Source organism: Podarcis cretensis (assembly GCF_951804945.1).
Source record: "Podarcis cretensis genome assembly, chromosome: Z".
NCBI lineage: Eukaryota > Metazoa > Chordata > Lepidosauria > Squamata > Lacertidae > Podarcis > Podarcis cretensis.
In genome coordinates, this window is record NC_137184.1 from 24,679,144 (window position 1) to 24,697,609 (window position 18,466).

The 18,466-nt window shown below is 43.1% G+C and overlaps 1 protein-coding gene across 5 annotated transcripts in view; it reads left to right on the forward strand.

The window, feature by feature from the left end:
• The window catches only part of DCX (doublecortin), a 114,809-nt gene that overhangs the window by 30,573 nt on the left and 65,770 nt on the right, over nt 1-18,466 (forward strand). The gene's annotated exons all lie outside the window — the stretch shown is intronic.

The following is an 18,466-nucleotide window of genomic DNA, read 5'->3' on the forward strand; positions in this document are numbered from 1 at the left end:
TCAAATAACATGTGGAGTAAGATTACCTTTGAAGGAGAAAGAGCTGTAACCTGTAGCTCAGTGGCAGAGTACTTGGTTTGATGCCCAGAATCTCTAGTTTGGACTGGGAATGTCCCCTGCCTGAGATCCTGGACAGCTTCTGCTGGTCAGTGAACAGTTATTGTGCTGTGTGTGTTAGTGGTCTGATTCTATAAAAGGCAACTTCCTATATTTCTGCAAGGGGGGCTATGAACTTAGCTTCCTTTTCTTTGTTAGTAGGGAAAAAAACTTTTCTGCCACTTCAGGGAGCCAGTTGGCTGACCTCAGTAATCCAAGGGTGTTCCCTTTGTAATTTAAGAACCTTTGGCCCTCCAGATGTTGCTGAACTGGAACTTGCATCACTCCCATTGCCTGGGGCTGATGGGAGTTGTAGTTCAGCAACATCCGGAGGGCCGAATGTTCCTTCCACCTGGTATAGAAGGCCATTCCCAGGCAGGTTCTTGGGAAGGTGGAGAAGATGACTGCTCTAATTGAAACAGAGTTCGCTAGCATGCAAAGTTGAGATCCATTCCAGAGACACATTCTGACTCTGTGCGCTGCTAGAAGATCAGATCCAGATTCCTTAGATGGCATCATTGTAATCAATGTTAGCCCTATTCAAAGTAGACCCACTGAATCAATGGGATTCAATGGCTGTGTGTCTGTAAGTGTGATGACTACAGAGAGTGAAAAGTCTTATCTTCTATGGGCAGGGAGCAGGGGAAGGTGGAACCCTGATCAAATGCTGATTTTCAGAGTTGAATGAAATTGTAAATGGAGATAGATAAACAGATGGTACCTGAACATGAGCACATGAGTGGGTGGGCCATTTGGAACTAGGATGATCTTCATTCTAATCCTCTTTCACTCAGCTAACCCTGTTCCAACTATTATTATAATGCTCACACACCTTGACTGAATTTCTCAGAAATGAGTTCATTGGTTAGATACAGACTACAGCTGGATCTGCTGGGCTTTTGTCTCCTTAACAGTAGGGTTGCCATATTTCAAAAAGTAAAGAACAGGACACCCCGAAAGTTGCTGAGCTTTTTTAAAAGGAAACACCCAAAATTGTTGAGCTGAAAAAAAAAGTGACTTTTCGGTTGACTTTCCTAGGATCCAGGACAAAGCACTGCCTTTTGGAAATCCCTCCCCTCCAGACATCAATTTGAAACACAGGTTGACATATGTCTGTCTCTGGAGACAATAGAAGAGTGTGCCTTTGGGGATGAAGTCAAACGGTTGGAGAGTTACAGCACCTGCTGTGGCTGTAGAGACCAATATGTTTTATTGCAAGTGGGGCAGATAAAGTTGTGTTGCTCCACTACTGGAGAGGAAGAAACATCCCTTAATTGTGGGTTTTGGCCTACTTGTCAAATGCCACCCACATCACAAAAACAGAGTAGTCACAGCGGTGTTGCATTCTTGCCCGTCTGTGCATTGGGAAGAAGGATTTGTGTATCTGGCTCTGCAAGAAGTAAGAAGATTAAATCCTTCAATTAGCATAGGATTTGACACAGCAGATAAGACTACAGAGCCCACTGAGGTTTCTGCCTCTTTCTGATTTCCTATCAGGCAGTGCAACAGCTCAGATGCACCAGTGCTAATCAAGATGCCGTATGCTTGCTCAGACCTTAGCTTTTGCAGGGGCTTAAACTCAGAACCTGTTTTAATGGAAGAGGCCATAGCACAATAATAGAGCATATATTTTGCATGTATAGCATTCATGATCCAAGGGGAAGGTCACCAACAAGGAGGGGTGGTAGCCAAGATGAGGCAAGGTAAAGGTCAGAGGGAGTTCAAGGTGGAGAGAGTTCAAGGTGTTCCTGCCACTGAGGCAGTGTTCCTGCCACTGAGGCTGGACATCCAAGTTGTCTCGCCTAAGTTCTGGAGCATCTGACTGAGTTTCAAAGCAGTACTAGATGATTATTAGTCAGAGGGCAGTTGCCAGTTCCTTCGTCTGTAAACAATGACTTCTTTGTGGCAGCTGTGGGGACGTCTGCTTAGGGTTCCCTTGGGGCACTGAAGAGTCAGTAGACCAGCCGTCAGTCTGGCAGCTGAAGTGTCTCTTGAGGGCCCAGGGGACTAGAGCTCTGTTGCCAGCAGATCCACACAGCATGGATCCATCCAAGCTTCAGTTGCCAAAGAACTCTGTCTCCAAGGAAACTTTATCTGGGGTCATGGTACCAGATCCCAAGTATCTCCAGTTAAAAGGTGGAAAGGTTAGGAACATCCTCTGCCTGAAGCCTTGGAGCACTATCAGCATAGATAACACTGAGAAAGATGGGTCATTGGTTTGATGTAGTACAAGGCACTTAGGAGGGGGGCAGCAAGTAGTTTGTCTGTATCTGGCTAGCTGAAGCTTTTCCACCCCTGCCTTGGAGCACAAACACATGAAGTTTCATTATACTGAGAGGGGTCACTGTTCCATCTAGCTGAGTACTGTCTGCAATGACTGGCAGTGACCCCCTGGGTTTCAGGTAGGGATCTTGCCCCAGCCAAGTCCAGTAGCTACCAGAGTATTCATTTTTTTTTTAATAATATTTATTAAATTTTAGTTTAACAATAAAATACATAGATAATAACACAATCTTTTCCAATATCCACATTTCATACTCATCTTTGGACTTCCTCACAACCCTTGTTCCTGCTTTCTAAACTCATAAATTTTACCAGCAAATTATTAACTTGGTTTAATTCATATAGTATAATTTTCCAATATTAATATCTCAAATTTTGGGATTTAACATACTCTGATTGAAACTTAATCCTAAAATGTTACTTATCCAAAATTTATCTTTTCGTCTTCCAATTAAATTTAAATTTATATTCTTTATAACTAGTTTGTTGAAGCCATGTTTTTGCTAATCTTACATCTTTCTTAACATTCATACAATTTACAATATTTTTGTAGATAGTCCTTAAATTTCTTCCAGTCTTCCTCCACCAGTTCCTCCCAGGTCTCGGATTCTGCCAGTCATCTCCGCCAGTTCCATATAGTCTATCAGTTGCATCTGCCATTCTTCCAGTGTGGGTAATTCTTGAGTTTTCCAGCTTTTAGCGATGAGTATCCTTGCTGCTGTTGTAGCATACATAAAAAAGATTCGATCCTTCTTTTGCACGCTCTGATCAACAATGCCTAAGAGAAAGGCCTCTGGTTTCTTAAGGAAGGTATACTTAAATACCTTTTTCAGTTCATTATAAATCATTTCCCAGAAAACCTTCACTCTAGGGCAAGTCCACCAGAGGTGAAAGAATGTTCCTTCAGCTTCTTTACACTTCCAACATTTATTATCAAACACATGGTATATCTTTGCAAGCTTGACTGGAGTCATGTACCACCTGTATATCATTTTCATAATGTTTTCTTTCAAGGCATTACATGCCGTAAATCTCAAACCTGTGGTCCATAACTTTTCCCAGTCAGCAAACATGATGTTATACCCTATGTCCTGTGCCCATTTTATCATGGCTGATTTGACCGTTTCATCCTGTGTATTCCATTTTAACAGCAAGTTATACATTCTTGAAAGTATCTTAGAGCTGGATTCTAACAGTTCTGTTTCTAACTTTGATTTTTCCACCTGGAATCCTATCTTTTTGTCCAACTTAAAAACTTCTTTAATCTGAGCATAATGTAGCCAATCTCGCACTTTATCTTTTATTTTCTCCATACTCTGCAACCTCCAGTTATCTCCATCTTTTTCTATTATTTCCCAATATTTCGGCCATTTGGCCTCCATATTGTGTTTTTTCAGGGCCTTAGCCTCCATTGGTGATAACCACCTTGGGGTCTTGTTTTCCAATAAGTCTTTATATTTCAACCAGACATTAAATATTGCTTTTCTGACAACATGGTTCTTGAAAGTCTTATGTATTTTAGCCTTGTCATACCACAGATATGCATGCCAACCAAACGCATTGTTGAATCCTTCCAAATCTAAAACATCAGTGTTCTCGAGAAGTAGCCAGTCTTTCAACCAGCAGAAAGCTGCTGATTCATAATACAACTTTAGGTCTGGCAGGGCAAAGCCCCCTCTTTCTTTAGCATCAGTTAATATCTTAAACTTAATTCTGGGCTTTTTGCCCTGCCAGACAAATTTTGAAATATCTCTCTGCCACCTCCCAAAACACTCCATTTTGTCCACAATCTGCAAAGTTTGAAACAAAAACAACATTTTTGGCAATACATTCATCTTAATAGCAGCAATACGTCCTGTCAAGGAAAGTTTCAATCTTGACCAAAGATCTAGATCCCTTTTAATTTCAGACCAACATTTTTCATAATTATCTTTAAATAAGTTCCTGTTCTTCGCTGTTATGTTTACCCCTAGGTATCTTACTTTTTTAACCACATTTAATTCTGTCTCTTTCTGAAACCTTTCTGATTCTGAAGAAGTCAAATTTTTTTCTAAAACCTTGGTTTTTTGCTTATTAAGTTTAAATCCCGCCACTCGACCAAACTCATAAATCAGTTGCAATACCCTTTTAGTACTAGGCTCTGGCTCCTGTAGGGTCAGTAGCTACCAGAGTATTCAGACTCTAGGGTCATATGTGTCAAGTTTCAAATACAGTCATACCTCATGTTACGTCCGCTTCATGTTATGTTCTTTCAGGTTACGTCCCATGGCGACCCGGAAGTAATGGAAAGGGTTACTTCCGGGTTTCGCCGCTTGCGCATGCGCAGACGTGCAAAATTATGTCACGTGCATGCGCAGAAGCGGCAAATCACAATTCACGTGTGCGCAGGTGCGCCGTTGCAGGTTGCACTCTTTTCATGTTATGAACGGGCCTCCGGAACGGATCCCATTCACAACCAGAAGTACCACTGTAGTATTTATAGACCACACGGGGTATGGATGCTGATCAGAACATGTACCCTCCAAAGCCTAAACTGGAGGCACATTATATGTGGTTCCTTTTTGCATGTGCTAAGCTGCATCTACAAAGACAGGACTGAGGCTTTTCCTCTGAACTGGTACATCACGTCAACGTAGCTTTGCCAGTCTCTGTGGCTGGCTGGTCCTTTGGAAGGAATGCTGGATGCATGTGGCTTATTAATTCCGCTGCCAAGTCTTTTCCCAAGCTGGTCTTTTGTTGTAGCTTATTTCTCACCGCAGAGCTCTTTTGATTCCCAGCCCCCTCCTCTCACTGGAGCTTCAGTTCCTCTTGGCTGCTTCTTGCTCACCCCATTGTTACTCCATTTTCATCCTGGAACTGCATCTCCCCAACATGCACGTCCAGACTATTAGCAAAGTTGGTCCTTTCTCTCTTTTTCTCCCAAGTTCATGTGACCTGTGCCTTTCTTGGATCCAAATACTCCCGTGCATTGACTCAACTCATGTAAAAGAGACAAAAGAATCAGCAAAACATAAGCTGGGCTCACCAGAGCCAGCTGGCAGTTCAGTGTGTGTGTGTGTGTGTGTGTGTGTGTGTGTGTAGACACGTGCGTGCATACGGAGGGGGGAAGGTGGGTCACCAAACTGTTACAAATGCTTGTTTTGACCTTTAAAAAATGAACAAGAGTTCTCAGAAACAGTTGTGGCTTTCCTTAGGAATTATACTGCTATGTCATAAAGTCCTGTGGAGTGGGGGCTGGCACATCCACACTCTGAAAACTGTAATTTAAAAACCAGCTGAGTGTGACTGAACATGCCCTGAATGATACATTCAGCAGAATCAAAGGATGCATGCTTTTCCTAGAGTTACATGCCTAAATGCTTTACATATACACCCATAACCCACCCACCCCTTTCTGTCTATAGTGAACTAGCATGGCAGAGATGGAAGTTCAACCTAGCTTTCTCCCATGCATGAAACCATGGCTCAAGACTCCATCCCACCCCTATCAGACAAGGGACTTGAAGACTCAGAAGATGCAGAGGATTTGCATGTGAACCAAAAAGCAGCTGCCCTCTTAGAGAATTCTGATATTACTTTCCTTTCAGAAATAGAATTTAACAGTACAAAGGGCCAAAGGGGGTTCCACGACGTGGAAGAGGACACTTGGGCGATTGTGTCAACACCCGAACCCATTTGGGTGTTCCAGAGGTCACCTAGGGCTTTGAGAGGGGCACCAGCTGAACCCACCCCCCACAGCCATTTGGAATCCCACTGGATCCATCAGCCTCCAAGAGCGGACCTTCCTAATAGGTCCCCTGCCTCTGCGGAGGGGAAAAGGTCTGACTAAATCTCAACAGCAAGTGATCTGCCCATGACAAGGGACTAATGTTGATGTCCCTCAACTTCAAATCACCCGCTTCCTGCCTAGTTGAGAAAACCAGGTCCCAAGGGTGGCCTGCCATGTGCATTGGGCTGGTGACATGTAGGGACAGCCCCATGGTTGCCATGATGATCATGAAGTACTGAGCTACCCCAGAACCCTCTGCCTTGGCATAGATGTTGAAGTCTCCCAGAACCACCAGTCTGGGAGTCCTCAATACCTCCTCTGAGACCAGCTCCGTCAGCTCAGGCAGGGAGACTGCTGGGCAGTGGGGTGGGCAGTAAACCAGCAAAATCCCTAATCTGTCCTGATTGCCCAATGCCAGAAAACACTCCAACCCCCCCCCCAGCTGTACAGAGAGCCTGAAGATAAGAGAAGGAATCTCTATAAACCACAGCAACTCTCCCTCCCTGACCCTCAAGTCTGGCCTGATGCTGCACTGAGTACCCAGGTGGGCACAGCTGGGTAAGACTAGCTCCACCCTGTTCACCCACCCAGGCCAGGTTTCAGTGATACATGCCAGATCAGCCTCCTCATCCAAAATCAGATCATGGATAAGGGAGATTTTATTCTGGGCCGACCTGGCATTCAACAGCAATAGTCGCAGACCCGAGGAATGGCTGATATGACAACCACAATGCCCCAGGTTGGAGCAGGAGCTGGCACACAGCACAGTCACTAACTGCCTGGGCCGTATGCCCCTTACCCAGCCTGCCCCTCCTCCCATGCAAGACCTCCCCCTACCTAGAACCACTGTAATTGTGCCTCCCCCTGCTCTCCCCCGCTCCTTTCCTCCAGGAACATCCCACATATCCAAGTGGATAGAGGCAGGAGTACTCAGCAGGGTGGTCCCCGCTGTGCAACAGCAGCAGGGACCACCTGGGCCAGGTGGATAAAGGCATGAGGACGGCCCCCAGCAGGGTGGTCCCTGCCGTGCTACAGCAGCAGTCCTTATGAAGCCTGTCAGGCCCTGCCCTGGGCTAGGTGGATAGAGGCAGGAGCATGGTCCTCAGGTACACTCTGGAAATGAAGTGATGAAGAGACAATGATGCCAGGAGCTGAGGGAATCTCTGGGGCTGAATCATTGGCATCAGAGGATGTCAGCAGGGAAACATTTTCAAAAATGAATGATGTGGGAAGCACAATCCATGGAAGTTCTTCTCAGTAACCTCTGGCAGAGATCTCTGCAGAACATAGTTCTCTAGCAGCTGCTTCCTATGAGCCAAAGAAAGATTTTTTACCAGTATTGGGCTCTCTGGTGGCTCAGGATTCCTTCTTTATGGCTGAAGCTCCCAAGGTGTCTGGCTCAGTCATTCCATAGCTGACCTAGGGGGTTTGCCATGAGGTTAAGTGGTAGAACAGATAATGTGGGCAAATGTGGGCAGACATGAAGGGAAGTCAATGACTGAGGCTCTGCCACTAATCCTTCCTCTGTGGTGGATTGGACTCTCTTCCCTAGTCCAATCCAGGCAAGCTCCACCCCTCCAACAAGCATGCAGTGCTGGCTGAGGGATGGGACACTCAAGGAAGGTGACATGGCCACCTACCATGTCACACCTTGTGTGGGACCATAGCCAACAACACTGCCAATCTCTTACCATGCTTGCCACTCCTTCCCTCTTGGCACTGGGCACAATGAGGCCCTGTGCTATGGAAGCCAGGCCAATCAGAAGTTACTAGGATATAAGCTGCAAAGAATACAGAGTCAAATCTATACTAAGCATCTGTTAGTTATTAGCATCTAGCGATGCAATCCTTCCGACTTAATTCTCTTTAGCTTTAGCCTTTGCAGTTCTGCAGTATGTTTGACCCAAATATCCCCATTGTGGTTTTCATATTTTTACACTTCCGTTCACATAAGTTGAAAGGGCTTCTCCTGATTCTGTTGCAGGAATTGGTTTAGAGAGCCAGTTCATGGCTCCTTATCAAATTATTGCCAGAGCCCCAAAGGCTCTCTGAAAACACCCTCAAAAAACATTCTCCATAGACCCGCCCCATTGCGTCCTCTGCTTATCTCCACTGCTTAAGTACTTACACTTTCAAATTCATTTAGACACAGGGCTTCGGGGAATTTTTATCCTCATACTGATAATAGGAGCATTGTTTGATTTGTTTCAGCCATTATCCTTTTTCTTTTGGTAGGATAAAAAAGAGAGCGCATTGTATCCACTTAGGTACTCCATTATTTTCTGGTGAAAGTATGTAGTGATTCTGCTGCTGCCCAATGAAAATGCTGCCACCCAGTATTGCTGAGGTTGGAAGAAAGGATGAGAGGAGAGGAACCATGATCTAAAGCTATAAAGATTCTGCTGCACCAGCATAGATGTCTTTTAAAGGGACCAGGTAAATGCATGGATGAGCCAGTGTGATGTAGTGGTTAGATTGTCAGATTGGCACCTGGAAGATCAGGGTTCAAATCCCCACTCAGCCATGAAGCTCCCTGGGTGACCTCTGGCAGTCTCTGTCTCTCAGCCTAACCTACTTCACATGGTTGCCATGAAGGGGATGAACCATGGGATCCTAGCAGTTCAAAAGCATGTCAAGTGCAATAGATAAATAGGTACCACTCTAGCGGGAAGGTAAATGGCGTTTCCGTGCGCTGCTCTGATTCGCCAGAAGTGGCTTAGTCATGCTGGCCACATGACCTGGAAGCTGTACGCCGGCTCCCTCGGCCTGTAGAGCGAGATGAGCGCGCAACCCCAGAGTTGTCCACAACTGGACCTAATGGTCAGGGGTACCTTTACCTTTAACTGTATATTAAATGCTCCTATGTCCTGCTATACACATATATTCTGGCATCTGGAGTTAGTAACTATGAAGTTTATCAGTGGCTACCAGGCAAATTTATTTGTTAGAAACCATTGGCCATCACAATGCAAACAGTATAGAAATTTATCTTAGAACAGGTGGTCCCCAGCACATGGGATCCTATGTTGTGCAATGAAATTTTGGGCCGTTGGCCTGCTAAGGTGAACTGTAGATGTAGCACATTTATTCCCATCCATCAGCAAGTAGCAGCTACCTATTCCTTGGAGAATTAATACAAGGAGCAACGCAGTACGTAATGAACAACATTTCCCACCTCTTCGTGGAACAGGTATGCAAATGACATTTTGCAGGTATCCTGGCATATCTCCCATCTAAATATGCTGTGGGCATAGTTTTAAATCTCAACGCTATAATTGCCTTCCTCAGCATATGAATTGATGATTCAAATGAAGCTGGAAGTTGGAAGAATTAGGGCAGACAAAAGAAGAACAGTGCATAGTTAAAACTGTGGAATTTGCTCCCACAAGTGGTAGTAATGGCCTCAATTTTGGATGACTTTTAAAAAAAGAATTAGACAAATTCATGGGCAATTAACCTATCGATGGCTACTAGCTATGATGGCTTTGTGCTGCTTCCATTGTTGGAGGCAGTATGTCCCTGAGTACCAGTTGCTGGGTATCATAAGTGGGGAGAGCACTGTTGCGCTAAAGTCCTGCTTGTAGGCTTCCCATTGGGGCATCTGGGTGGCCACTGTGAGAAGAGGATGCAGGACTGGATGGGCCTTTGGCTTGATCCAGCAGGGCTCTTCCTGTGTTCTTATGCTCCATTTAAAGAGCAGCGTGATGGTCCTGAACCAGTTTCCTTCCCAAAGCAGCTGTTTGATGCCTGCAAGGAGACGTTCAGCAATTGTGTTGGAATGGTAATGGAACATCTTTTCCAGCTGTGAGCCTGAGCTGCTGCTGCTGCTGCCATAACCAAGTTGCCCATAAACTCTTTGTTTCGGCAACTGCTGCAGTGCAGGGAAAAAAGCAGGACAGGTTGGTCTGCAGCCAACCTTCTGGATTTGTTAATAGGGAAAGATGTCCAAAGGGAAAACTTTTGTCAATATGGCCTTCCCTTTGCTTTGCTTATTTGTTTTGTAAGGTGAAAAAGACCCCCATCTTTCATTTAAAAAATAATTTATTTCCTTGTTGCTTGGCAGCAATCCGTGGTTTCAAACATTAATGGTACAAATTTAAATAGTAGCAGCAATCCTGGGGAGCTACTGATCAGCAGCAAATCTACATTGCTAGCAATGTTTCTGAAATTCTCCTCCCCTTAATGTCTCACTGGATTTCAAAGCTCTGAATTACTTGGTCTTCTTTCCACAGTGAAGTGAACGTATTAGGAATTCTTCACCATTCCATGATTTTCCCCCAAATTAAATTTTCTTCAAAGCGTGGTGCTGCAGCTTCCAGTCCTTGTAGTTTATTTGCATCTTACCATTCTACTCTCTGCATTGCCAAAGCATCCCAAGTACTACCTGCACAACCAGCATGCCAATTTATTGCACTCTTATCGCAATGACTTTACATGTGAAGTTGCCTTTACATAGAAAGTTGCCATTGGTCCATTTAGCTCAGCACTGTCCACCCTGACTAGGAGCAGTGATTCAAAATTCCAGACAGCCCCACCTGGCGATGCCAGGGACTGAAGCTGGGGCCTTCTGCATGCAAAGCAGATGCTCTATCACTGATCTTAAGCCCTTCTCCCCCTTAGTCAGGGATTGCTCTACCTTCCACCTTTGGTGGCAGATTTACCTCTGCCTTTTGGATCACTCTGGCTCCTTAGGATGGCCATTGTCAAATTTCATTGGGATCTTCATTCCTGTATGAGTTAAACAGATGGGAGAATATCACCAGCTCTGTATTTCCTGTCATACTGATGAAATGAAGGAAGTAGCCACACTTGGCATACCCCCCCCCCATTTTACAACTCTTGAAGATACATTTGTGAGCCATGGACCAGCAATATTAGCAAGTCTCTGGTTTTGCAGGCCAGAAATGTGAATCTTGGGGGCTTATAACACGTATTGCAAATAAAGGAAATATGATGACAACCAAATTCTTCCACGGCTTAGATTCAGACCAAAGTCAGAGAATACTTCTTTTCCCACCCCCATCCATTCAGTCAGCTCCTAAATACCCTCTCATGCATCCATTCATCCAACAAACCAACCAAACCCCAAGCTCCACCAACCCGCTAGTGATTCTCCAACCCACCTTCCATCTCACCCCACATAGCTGAGGGTAGGGAATCAATGGCAATAGTAGGAATTGATTTGGATTGAACGAGAAAGGTTTCAGGGTTGGTTACCGGTTGAGGAAGAGGCTGAACAAATGTTGCTCCCCTGACAAGTCCGTATTGGTTTGGAATGACTCAGAATAAACTGCGCCAAAATTACCTAATTTTTCTAAAGCTGGAGGTGGGGGCTCAGCTCTCTTTAACATGGGCTGCTCTTTAACCCTCTCAACTACTTTACTCCAATTGCTGAATGACCACTGAGAAGTAAACACACATTCACACCCACCCACCACCCCACACTCGTAAGGAAAGAAGAGCTGCATTGAAATGGTATGAGGAACATGACAGATGGTGGGTAATGATGACAGATTGATTCTAGATTGACATTGATAGAATTTCACCCTTTGGCTCTTGAGTACCTAATGCATTCCATTTTTTGCCGTAGCACCTTCAAGGTACAAATGTTTTTATTTGCATCTTTCTCGTTTGCCTGCCAAATAAAAGTGAAGACTCTTCAAGTTCTACATTTTGTCAAAACATAGCTCTGTTGATTTGCTTCTGCCTATATGCAGAGAAGGTGCAGGTCCCCAGAAAATCTGAGGACTATATTTATATTGAGTTACCAAATCCAGCCCTTAGCCTGACCTAGCCAAATGAGAGCAGAAGGGGTCTAAATAATTTCCCTGAAGACTGCAAAGGGATTTTCTATGGACATAGAAGGCAGCAGGGAGCTGATGAGCCTTTGCATATGGTTCGGCCATGTGGTAGAAGGAATGTGACATGTCCAAATAGCTAGGGCCTTGAAGAGGTCTCAAATACCATAATCACAGGTGCAAAAGTGGATGGATTATCTTTGATGCAGAAATCACTGTCATTGGCCATCTGAACATTTTCTATTACTGCCTGGCAAGGTGTGTAAGTAGATAAATGAAGCAAAAGCAGAGTGAAGGGACGAGGTAAGCAAAATCCTGGATTGGCACATTTGGAACTTGTGCAGTGGGGTGCAGAAAAGACCAGTAGTATGAAGAAGATACCTGAGTTTTAATTTCTTTTTGAAAATTATTTTAAAATAAATTATTATTACTATTATTATTAACCATTATTCATCACTTACTACATAACATGTCTCAAAGCAACTTACAATTGTTAAAAAAAGAGTAACCCCATAATGATGCAAATATAAAACAACATAGAGAGAATGATATACTTATTAAAACTGCAACATTATGCTACAATATGGTAAAATGACAACTTCTAATCCAACCCATTTCAATGCAATTGCAGGGAGGATAATCAATTAAGTATCATCTCCAGACTGAAAGTAACAGCAAATACTGATAATATTTGCTGGATTGATTTTTGTTCTGGACATGGGAGAAATAAGTGCTCAACCGCCATTTCCCTTCCCATTTCCACTTCCGGCAAAAAACCTAATATCCCTACTTCATAGTGTCTAATGCTTCCTCCAAAGTGTGCTTCACAATGTATCATTTAAATCACCAATGGATCCAGCTTGTGGACCAGATCCTTACCTCCCTCAACTCCCCACAGGTCAACTTTGACAGGTGGTTGGGGCCATCCACTGTCAGTCACTTTGCACAATTAGGAGGCCAGGTGATGACTTCAAAGGGGCTCCCTTTAGTAGCATTTGGGTCAGAGGTAGAGTGAGCTCCTTTGAAGGTAGGCAGCTAGCCAGTGGCAATCAGGAAGAGCAACACTCCCATGCAACAGGTGATGATAGTGATGGTGGTGTAAAAGGTAAATTGGGGTGACCTCAAGCCTATCTCCCCCAACCCCAACGTTTGAAACTGTTGGGATATTCAGACTAGACAAAAGAAAGAACTTCACTCAGTGCGTAGTTAAAACTATGGAACTCACTCCCACAGGAAGGAGTGTTAGCCACCAACCTAGTTGACTTTAAAAGAAGATTAAACAAATTAATGGAGGATAAGGCTATCAAAGGCTACTAGTCGTGATGGCTTAACTTTGCCTCCAGTCAGAGGTAGGAATGCTTCTGAATATCAGTTGCTGGAAACCACAGGAGAAGAGAATGTTTTTGTGCTTAAGCTTGCTAGCTTCCCATGGGCATCTAGTTGGCCATTGTGAGAACATGATGCTGGACTAGATGGGTGACCAGCCTGATCCAGTAGGTTCTTCTTATATTCTTATGTTTTGGCTTACATTCTTATGATGCCACTTGCATAGTAGGGATACATATGGAAATATAGTGATAAAAGTAGGTTAGAATGGGTGGATGAATATTACCTGCAATTTCCTTTCTCTTCCTTTCCCTCTGCCTCTGCTTTCTGCTGCTTTTGATGTAAGCTCCCAGGTGATACCTCTTCCACCTGCACCAGCAAGCGGTCCAGAAGGAGAAGCTGGATGAGAGCTGGTGGATATTATTATATAAAATTTCTCTACGTACTCAAATATCATTTCCAGAATCTCATAGCTGGAGGTCTGGCCCCAAACTTGGTCAGCAAAACTGTAGCCAAAGAAAAATGCTGGTGGGTTATATCCAAATAAGACACTGAAATTCATAGATCTAAGTTAGTAATGTTCATTATTTCCAATAGGTCTACTGTGAATAGGAATAACATTGGTTACAAGCTGATGCTTCCTCAGTGCACTTTTTAAAAAATCCATTATAATGTAGTTAAAAGTGCATCTGCTATAGGGTAAGATAGATATGTAAAGCTAAAATATAGATATCCAAGATACACATTTTTTCAACATGATTCTTTTATCTGGTAAAATCTGATTCCACAAAATAATGCATCATAGGAGGCGGGGGGAAGGATATCAGATTTCATCTGATAAATAATTACAGGAGCATAAATAAAACATAATTTATTCTTTTAAAAATATCCCTCGGGTTTGGCACTTCTCCAGAGCTCTTTAAAACATAACATGAGTCATGGAAACCAATGATGATTTCTCCAGACAACCACAACCTCAGCTAATTTGATATTGAAACGGCTGTGATAGATGATTTAAGCAGTGATCTTTCAAGAATTGAAATGCAAGCCAGCATTTTGCAATCACATTCAAGATACTGTCTTAGAGCTCAAGAAATCATGTGCTGGAAAACTTGTTAGTTGCTTATTTCCTGGGTATGCCCTTCCATTTTACCATAGCTCAGTAACACATCCTTTGCATGTTAAAGGTCCCTGTTTTAGTCTCCTGAGACTTTACTTAAAGGTGTTTGGTGTGAAGGCTGTAGAAATGTTTGGAGAGCTGCTGTCAGTCATAGTAGACAAGGGGTGGGGAACCCATGAGATGTCATTGGACTGCAGCTCCCAGTTTTCCTGACTATTGGCCCAACTGAGGACGCGTCCATGTTTCCATGTGTTCTGGGATTTCTAGGCACGGTTCTGAGAGGTTTTTCTTTCCCTCGGAAAACCCACTGTTTACTGCTGAATTGTAACAAACATCAGTCCACAGAAAACCCAATTGGAATTGGAACAAACATCAGTCGGGTTTTCTGCAGATTGACATTTGTTCTAATTCAGCAGTAAACAGGTTTTCTCAGTGAAAGTGACGAGGCAAAAGAAAAACCTCTCAGACCCATGCCTAGAAATCAGAGGACAACCAGAAGTGTGAACAAGCCTGACTGGGGCTGATGGGAACTGGAGTACAGCAACATCTGAAGGGCCACAGGTGGTCAGGGATGATGGGAATTGTAGTCCAAAAACAAGCAGAGATCCAAATTTGGGAAATGCTGCCCTAGACCAAACAGTACCCTGGCAAAGAGCATATTATTATTATATATTAAATTTCTACACTGCCCTTCAACTGAGGGCGATTTACAATACAAAAGCACAAAAATACATACCATACTAACAGACAAAAAAACAACAACAATCTAACACCCAAGCCATTGATTCAGTTTTTGTATACCATTTCATTGTGCTTCTATCATTTCAGGACTTTGATTCGGATGTTTATGCATGATTTATCCCTGCCATGTAGGATGATAAATTTGCATGGATCACAGTCTGTCAGTCACAATAATACACACACAATATGTTGATTGAGCACTGGTGTACATTTCCCCATGTTTTTACACCCCTCCTGCAAAAGTTAACACATTGTTGGCCATATGAGGCTTTGTTTCCATCCTTATAGATGAACTGCTTGCACAATTTTTACTTTAGCAGTTGAGTGGCTGGATGGATCAGCAGTTTGACAATGAATAAAACAGCTTCATGTGCCATTGCTAAATAAGAAAGCAAGGCTCATGGCTAATGTGGGGAGGAAGTGGAAGATCATGAAGTGAAGGATCTGACATGTGCTGCTTGCACACTAGTGATTTATCCAATTCCTGCCCAAGCTAGGGATGCTTGAGTAATTTATTTTTGGGGATTCTGATGCAAACTGATCTGATGTGAACCTCCTGGACCAAAGCGCAGATCAGAATATATTGGTTCTTTGGATTTCACACTTCTCTGACTTTTGTTAGAGAAGTCATTTAGAAATGTGTATTCATTCATTTTTTAAAAAGGGGGTTCAAAAGTACAGATTTATATATGTATCTAAAATATTGGTGGGTGGGTGGGTGTGTTTATAGGGATTAACCCAGAGGTGGAGCAAATATGAAACAGAAATAGACTGATCCATCCACCCCAAGAAAACCTCCTTTCCATGTGCTTTCCAAATTCTGCCACTCATTATGCACCACTGGAGAGGGTAGTGAAATGCAGAAGCGATCAGCACAAAGTGTAAACAGAATGAAATATGCATCAGAAGAATTAAATATGTATTGGGTTGGATTCTACAACTGTAAACCTGACCCTTGGTGGGAAAAGAGCTCACTGTCTCTGACTCCATTCATTTCTACAGATGTTTCCCAACTGTGCTCCAGAGAGAACACTGGAGATGTTCAGTGGTAGTCTTGGCATGACTGATAAATTTATCTACAATGCATAGTGATTTAATGGTAGATACATCAGGGTGTTTTAGAAGACAAATCACAGTGCAGAAAGTATTCATTGAGGATGGGGAGCTTGAAAAATACCATCACTACTAGTGATGAAGATTCAGCTTCAGTTTGGGGGCACCAGAGATGGTTAAAAAAAAACCAAGGGAGGGGTTCACTGCCATCACTGGAATTCCCAGTGGTTGCCATCCTGTCCCCACCCCTGCAAAGACATAGAGCCATGCTATCCATGAAATATCATTACTCTGATCATTATCCTGGGGTGGCATCTCTCAATCACTGCATTCATTTAATATAAATAGAAACAGGAAGGCAGATAATAAGCTCAATGGCTTGGATATACCTTTGCTGCAATGGTTGGGGATCTTTTTCCTGACTAGGGGCCACATTCCCTCCTGGGGAACTTGGTGTATGCCAATGGTGAGTGGAGCTAGAGGTAATATGCCATACCCATAATTAAACCATACAATTGTCTATAACCATATGCAACTCCAGGCAAATTTCCCACTCCTATTACTTCTTTCCCAGTAAGCCAAGGAGACACCAAAGAGATTTCATTATATTTAATTTCTATCCTTCCATAGCACTGCTACATGTATGTAAATTTTGGACTCCTCATTGCTATTCAGAGTTTATTTTCCCATTGCCTGATTCTCAGAATCTCCTTGCCCTGCAATTAAAATCCTAGCAGCTGCCAATAAATTATAAACTCAGTTTCATATTTGAATTGAAATGCTTTCAGATGAACTAATACTGCAGTTTCTGGGCCCATTGGAATAATTTTGGCTGTCTTTTAAAAGGTGGTGTGCATATATTATTTATTTCTCGAAATATTTTTAAACTATCCTTCAGCAATTGGATATTGGAGCAGAGTACAGATTAAGACCAAATAGGCCATACAACTATAAAAACCACAATCGTTAATATATAAACCATAAAATACAATTAAAATAATGTTAAAAGGTTTAGTTTAGTTTCCAGTACTGTTGTCCTGATTGCTACCATATGCATTTGCTGTCAGCCTTTCTTTGTTGAGTTAGTTATAACAGCGATCATTTTGCGTGGGAGTTCTGTTCCTAGCTCCCAAGCATGTCGGCGGCATGCGCATAAACCTGCTCTGCTGCACCCCATCTTCTAGGCCCAAAAGGACCTGGACATCAGTTGGCCCACGCAAAATGGCCGCCACCTGTATTTATTATTTGTACCTATAGCCCTCTCTTCACCCATATGCTCCCAGTTAACAGAGGTACAAATTATCCGTAAAATCATTGATGTGTTTTAACTGTTTTAGTGGAATGCTCAGTCCAAAAAGAAAACTCTCTCAGCAATTTACCCCAAAAGAACAGTAAAAATTGAGATAAAATAAGATTTAAAAAGAAGTACACAGGATAAAACCATCAAAAATACAGATTGAACCAACAGAATCTAAAAGCAAGTACACTGTAAAGTTACTGGAATTCAGTTTGTGTTTTATGCCGTCTGGTTCATCAGAGTCCTGAAAAATTTCTGTCCAGGGTTGACACAAAACTCGGGGCTTGGCTGTACTGCACAGAGCTGTGAGGCAGTTCAAAACCTGAGGCTGTACTGTAGAGGCTTGGCTGTACTGCACAGAGCTGTGAGGCAGTTCAAAACCTGAGGCCTTTATTCCTCAGCAGAACGTGGTTTCCTAAAATCTTCCCCATGGCCCCTGTTTCAGGCTGGCTGGAACCCTGAAAGCCAGAGCTCTCTGGCTAGGGACTGGGAAAGCGGTACAACATTTTGTTGCTGGTTCCCCCTTGTTCCCTCTAATGCCAAACAGAGTGGCTGTGTGACAGCCACTAAGGTAGTAAACTGCCCACCAACCCTCCATGAGCTCCCTCTCCCTACTCTGCAAACTTTCAATAGCACTGCATGCTGGAGACTCACAGCTTAAAAGAGCCCTACTTGTAAATAGATAATATTTGCCAGAATAAAAAATAACTCAGGATCTGAAGGAAAGATTTGGTCTCCAATCTGTCAAAAGGGTGATGTAAGCAGCATGAAACCCCTTTTTCCTGTGTCAGCACTTACAACCTCAGTGCTTAACCAATAATTGCCATCGGCTTTGCCATGACAAAGTACAAATCTGATTTGCACAGAGGTTAAGAGCATCTGTACACTGTCTCTGCAGCAGCTAAGGGCAGCTTAATTTGTAATTAAAGTCTTTAATTTCAGATAATCTTCATTAAGAATATAATATTTCCTCATATCCAAAT